Below are 7,391 nucleotides of genomic sequence, written 5' to 3'. Positions count from 1 at the left end.
GATACTGTACATAGACAGACAGACAGACAGACAGACAGATAGATAGATAGATAGATAGATAGATAGATAGATAGATAGATAGATACTGTACATAGACAGACAGACAGATACTCTACATAGATAGATAGATAGACAGATAGATACCCTAGATAGATAGATAGATAGATAGATAGATAGATAGATAGATAGATAGATAGATAGATAGATAGATAGATAGATAGACAGATACTCTACATAGACAGACAGACACGATAGATAGACAGATAGATACTATAAATAGACAGACAGACAGACAGATACTGTAGATGATAGATAGATAGATAGATAGATAGATAGATAGATAGATAGATAGATAGATAGATAGTGTACATAAATAGACAGACAGACAGATACTCTACATAGACAGATAGATAGATAGATAGATAGATAGATAGATAGATAGATAGATAGATAGATAGATAGTGTACATAAATAGACAGACAGACAGACAGATACTCTACATAGACAGACAGATAGATAAATAGATAGATAGATAGATAGATAGATACTCACATAGACAGACAGACAGACAGACAGACAGACAGATAGATAGATAGATAGATACTGTACATAGAAAGAAAGAAAGACAGACAGACAGATAGATACTGTAGATGATAGATAGATAGATAGATAGATAGATAGATAGATAGATAGATAGATAGATAGATAGTCAGACAGACAGACAGACACATAGATACTATAGATAGACAGACAGACAGATACTGTAGATGATAGATAGATAGATAGATAGATAGATAGATAGATAGATAGATAGATAGATAGATAGATAGATAGATAGATAGATAGATAGATAGATAGATACGCTACATAGTCAGACAGACAGACAGACAGATAGATAGACAGATAGATACTATAGATAGACAGACAGACAGACAGATACTGTAGATGATAGATATATAGATAGATAGATAGATAGATAGATAGATAGATAGATACGCTACATAGTCAGACAGACAGACAGACAGATAGATAGACAGATAGATACTATAGATAGACAGACAGACAGATACTGTAGATGATAGATAGATAGATAGATAGATAGATAGATAGATAGATAGATAGATAGATAGATACTATACATAGAAAGACAGACAGACAGACAGACATAAAGATACTCTACACAGACAGACAGACAGACATAGATAGATACTGTGCATAGAGAGATAGACAGACAGACACTGTACATAGACAGACAGACAGACAAATACTCTACATAGACAGACAGACAGACAGACAAATACTCTACATAGACAGACAGACAGATAGATACTCTACATAGACAGACAGACAACAGACAGACAGATACTCTACACAGGCAGACAGATACTGTACATAGACAGACAGACAGACAGACAGACAGATAGATAGATAGATAGATAGATAGATAGATAGATAGATAGATACTGTACATAGACAGACAGACAGATACTCTACATAGATAGATAGACAGATAGATACCCTACATAGATAGATAGATGATAGATAGATAGATAGATAGATAGATAGATAGATAGATAGATAGATAGATAGATAGATAGATAGACAGACAGACAGATACTCTACATAGACAGACAGACACGATAGATAGACAGACAGACAGACAGACAGACAGATAGATAGATAGATAGATAGATAGATAGATAGATAGATAGATAGTGTACATAAATAGACAGACAGACAGACAGATACTCTACATAGACAGACAGACACGATAGACAGACAGACAGATAGATAGATAGATAGATAGATAGATAGATAGATAGATAGATAGATAGATAGATAGATAGATAGATAGTGTACATAAATAGACAGACAGACAGATACTCTACATAGACAGATAGATAGATAGATAGATAGATAGATAGATAGATACTGTACATAGAAAGACAGACAGACAGACAGACATAAAGATACTCTACACAGACAGACAGACAGACAGACATAGATAGATACTGTACATAGAGAGATAGACAGACAGACAGACAGACAGACACTGTACATAGACAGACAGACAGACAGACAGACAAATACTCTACATAGACAGACAGACAGATAGATACTCTACATAGACAGACAGACGACAGACAGACAGACAGATACTCTACACAGACAGACAGATACTGTACATAGAAAGACAGACAGACAGATAGATAGATAGATAGATAGATAGATAGATAGATAGATAGATAGATACTGTACATAGACAGACAGACAGATACTCTACATAGACAGATAGATACCCTAGATAGATAGATAGATAGATAGATAGATAGATAGATAGATAGATAGATAGATAGATAGATAGACAGATACTCTACATAGACAGACAGACACGATAGATAGACAGATAGATACTATAGATAGACAGACAGACAGATACTGTAGATGATAGATAGATAGATAGATAGATAGATAGATAGATAGATAGATAGATAGATAGATAGTGTACATAAATAGACAGACAGACAGATACTCTACATAGACAGATAGATAGATAGATAGATAGATAGATAGATAGATAGATAGATAGATAGTGTACATAAATAGACAGACAGACAGACAGATACTCTACATAGACAGACAGATAGATAAATAGATAGATAGATAGATACTCACATAGACAGACAGACAGACAGACAGATAGATAGATAGATAGATAGATAGATAGATAGATAGATAGATAGATAGATAGATACTGTACATAGAAAGAAAGAAAGACAGACAGACAGATAGATACTGTAGATGATAGATAGATAGATAGATAGATAGATAGATAGATAGATAGATAGATAGATAGATAGATAGATAGATAGATAGATAGATAGATAGTCAGACAGACAGACAGACACATAGATACTATAGATAGACAGACAGACAGACAGACAGGTACTGTAGATGATAGATAGATAGATAGATAGATAGATAGATAGATAGATAGATAGATAGATAGATAGATACTGTACATAGAAAGACAGACAGACAGACAGACATACAGATACTCTACATAGACAGACAGACAGATACTGTACATAGATAGACAGACAGACAGATACTGTACATAGACAGACAAATACTCTACATAGATAGACAGACAGATAGATACTGTACATAGATAGACAGGCAGACAGATACTCTACATAGACAGACAGACAGACAGATAGATACTGTACATAGATAGACAGGCAGACAGATACTCTACATAGACAGATAGATAGATAGATAGATAGATAGATAGATAGATAGATAGATACTGTACATAGACAGACAGACAGATACGATAGATAGATAGATAGATAGATAGATAGATAGATAGATAGATAGATAGATAGAGTCAGACAGACAGACAGATAGATAGACAAATAGATACTATAGATAGACAGACAGATACTGTAGATGATAGATAGATAGACAGATAGATAGATAGATAGATAGATAGATAGATAGATAGATAGATAGATAGATAGATAGATACTGTACATAGAAAGACAGACAGACAGACATAAAGATACTCTACACAGACAGACAGACATAGATAGATACTGTACATAGAGAGATAGACAGACAGACACTGTACATAGACAGACAGACAGACAGACAAATACTCTACATAGACAGACAGACAGATAGATACTCTACATAGACAGACAGACAGATGACAGACAGACAGATACTCTACACAGACAGACAGATACTGTACATAGACAGACAGACAGACAGATAGATAGATACTGTACATAGACAGACAGACAGACAGATACTCTACATAGATAGATAGACAGATAGATACCCTACATAGATAGATAGATAGATAGATAGATAGATAGATAGATAGATAGATAGATAGACAGACAGATACTCTACATAGACAGACAGACACGATAGATAGACAGACAGACAGACAGACAGTGTACATAAATAGACAGACAGACAGACAGACAGACAGACAGATACTCTACATAGACAGACAGATAGATAGATAGATAGATAGATAGATAGATAGATAGATAGATAGATAGATAGATAGATAGATACTCACATAGACAGACAGACAGACAGACAGACAGATAGATAGATAGATAATCTGCATAGATAGTCTGCATAGATAGACAGACAGACAGACAGACAGATAGGTATATAGATAGATAGACTGATACTGTAGATGACAGATAGATAGATAGATAGATAGATAGATAGATAGATAGATAGATAGATAGATAGATAGATAGTCTGCATAAACAGACAGACAGACAGACAGATAGATAGTCTGCACAGACAGACAGACAGACAGACAGACAGACAGACAGATAGATAGATAGATAGATAGATGAACACACTGACTCACACACCTCTCTTTTGCAGCATATATAGTGTATATGTATCTTGTGGTGCCTTGTATTGCTTGCATATATAATTGTCATGTCATTATGATTAGCTACCTTACAGATGACCTTGCTGTATGACCTCTGTTCCTACAACAACTCATCAGTAAGACCGGAGAAGCCGGCTGATCACACATGTTAAGCAGAACTTCCATAACAGCAATAATAAAGGAGATGAAAGTGACATACTGCCACCCACCAGGCAGTGTGTGTGTGTGTGTGTGTGTGTGTGTGTGTGTGTGTGTGTGTGTGTGTGTGTGTGTGTGTGTGTGTGTGTGTGTGTGTGTGTGTGTGTGTGTGTGTGTGTGTGTGTGTGTGTGTGTGTGTGTGTGTGTGTGTGTGTGTGTGTGTGTGTGTGTGTGTGTGTGTGTGTGTGTGTGTGTGTGTGTGTGTGTGTGTGTGTGTGTGTGTGTGTGTGTGTGCCACTTCTCACTGCACACAGCCAGGAGAGATCTGTGTGCGCTGGTCACACTGGCTGCAGAGACACAGGTACATCCCACTCCCTAATGGCTGTGCTGGGAGGACTGGCTCCAGAGGAGTGGGGCGGTCCCTGTGGGGTGTAAGTGGATTCTGTTACCACTCAGCCTGGCTCATTGAAGAATGCTGAAGAAGACTTCCACCGCATCCTCCAGGCAGTGCTCCCCCTTCCTCCAACCCAACTCCAGCTCCTGGTCCTGTCAAACTTCTACAATGCAGCCAGCTGCCCCCTGATGCCTCCTCCATCCATGGGACCGGGACACTGCCACACCTACAGGATTGCAACTTGGGACTCACCTGGGATTGCTGTCGCTCCCCTTTGCAGGATTCCCACCCGCTGCTGAGCACACTTGGATAGGAAGCTGCACATTATCCCATGTAGGACAGAGAGGCAGAGGACTGGAAGAGGAACACTCCTGGGGGAGATGACATGAGCGATCCGCTGGAGTTTGCAGCATCCCTTTAATCAGCTCCAATTCTGTAAGTTACTTCTGTATTAAGATCACATTAATAAGTGTGCTTGGAGATGTGTGCTCTGCATTGTGCGATGTAATCAGCATAGGGAGCAATACAGCTACTGTACTTTCATGAAGCAATTTAAATGCCAAGTATTGTGCATTTATAGTGTATTCTGCCCTCTCATTCAGATCAGCTGGGCAGACCATGCCATTAATACATTATAAGCGGTTGTCACACAGGTCAGTTCTGCACAGCTTGGGGGGTGCTTTGGAGGTATAATATATGTACTCACCATCGATCTGTCTTGTTCCACATTCCAGTGGAGATTTATTAATATGTCCATTAGCACCATCGCTAGGAGAGAACTGACAAGGTGAGATGCGGGTGTTTCCCCTCTATGGCACATCGTCAGCGTTCAGCACTGGTAACAGCGATGTGCTGCACCAGAAACCGACACAATTGTATCTATAGTAGGAAAAGAGTCAGTGCTGCAACATTGGAATAAGGTTATACCAGATAATTGGGCTCATTTATCAATGAGTAATAAATTTCACTGTGAGTGATAAATTGCACCAGCCAATCAGCTCCTAACTGCCATGTTACAGACTGTGTTTTGAAAAATGACAGTTAGAAGCTGATTGGCTGGTGCAATTTATTACTCACAGTGAAATGTATCACTCATTGATTAATGAGCCTAACATGTATGTTCTGTACGCTCAGCCAGACCTGGGCAGTTCAGCTGTACTGTGCCCCAGCAATCCAATCACAGTAACTTTAAATGGACTGAAGGTATGTTGGGCTTTGTAGCCAGTGTCTCATTCAGTGAAGGACTCGGTATAAGGGTGACTTGACTAAGATCAAGTATCTTCTAATGGTATCAGTATTGTGTGGGGAATTCATGATCAGCTGTTAATTATTCCCTTATTGAACACATCCCATTACAACTGACTACTGCATTCATCAGCTCTAACCAGTTCCACATCTTATTGATCAAACCAGTTTGCTGAATGAAGCAAAAAAAGTATCACCTCTCATCAATGGGATTTACTATAAAGCATCTGGTTATGACTGGATGCAATGAAAATCTGAAGTTAAATAATAAGCCAAACCTGATTAAAATTGTCAGGTGAAATAAATCTATTTAGTGACCTTATATTGTCTTGGCAATGTGTGCTTTCTTGTCTGTGTGCTTGGGGAAGTAATGCTAAATGCGATCTTTACAGATCGTGGTAAATTAAGCTTTTGTAGAACAGTGTTTTTATAAGAGACATTTCTACAGCACAAGAGTAGTTTATGTACCTCTATGAAAGCTGTGCTACATTTATACACAGCTCTGCCCCGAACCTGCCTTAATCCCTGCAGCTCTTTCTATGAATCACAGAAGCTGGGTTACTGGGGCTTTACAGTCTGGTAGTCATGTTATGGTATTTTACTAGGATGGGGGAATCTGTTCTCTCTCACAGTTATTTCATATGACTTACAATACCATGTGTATATGTTGCATTTATAGAAGACAAGGAGTATCTTAGGGGTGCAATTAACTTAGGAGATGCGCTGAATGCCCTGGTTTGGAGAATAGTGTCAGCACCCTGTGACCTTGGACAAAGCACAGAAAAATAATGATTGTAAGGCCATGTACTGTACACTTAGTGATTTTGGAAGATTATATATATATATATATATATATATATGTGTGTGTACTGTGTGTGTGTGTATGTATATATATATATATATATATATATATATGTGTGTGTACTCTCTCTCTCTCTCTCTCTCCCTATATATATATAGATATGTATATATATATATATGTGTGTGTCTGTATATGTGTGTATATATATATATATATATATATAGATGTGTGTGTGTGTATATATATATATATATATATATATATGTATATGTATGTATATATATATATATATATATATAATTATTTATTTTATTTTTTGCTACCTACAGGACCAAATTGAATGTGTTTTGTGCTGTATAAAATATTTGTGCTTTAAAATGTAA

At 37.1% G+C, this 7,391-nt stretch overlaps 1 protein-coding gene across 2 annotated transcripts in view; it reads left to right on the top strand.

Moving 5' to 3' along the window:
• The first annotated feature begins 4,955 nt into the window (after positions 1-4,955).
• Positions 4,956-7,391, top strand: part of CALCR (calcitonin receptor) — a 507,584-nt gene continuing 505,148 nt past the window's right edge. The window contains exon 1 of one of the 2 annotated variants that reach the window (XM_063924784.1): positions 4,956-5,396. The gene's annotated coding sequence lies outside the window, so the exon portion shown is untranslated. The remainder of the gene's footprint in view (positions 5,397-7,391) is intronic. The other variant, XM_063924785.1, reaches the window with a different exon arrangement.

This window comes from Pseudophryne corroboree, chromosome 5 (assembly GCF_028390025.1).
Source record: "Pseudophryne corroboree isolate aPseCor3 chromosome 5, aPseCor3.hap2, whole genome shotgun sequence".
Lineage (NCBI taxonomy): Eukaryota > Metazoa > Chordata > Amphibia > Anura > Myobatrachidae > Pseudophryne > Pseudophryne corroboree.
The sequence above is the reverse complement of the archived record's forward strand: the minus strand, read 5'-3'. Positions and strand labels throughout refer to the sequence as shown.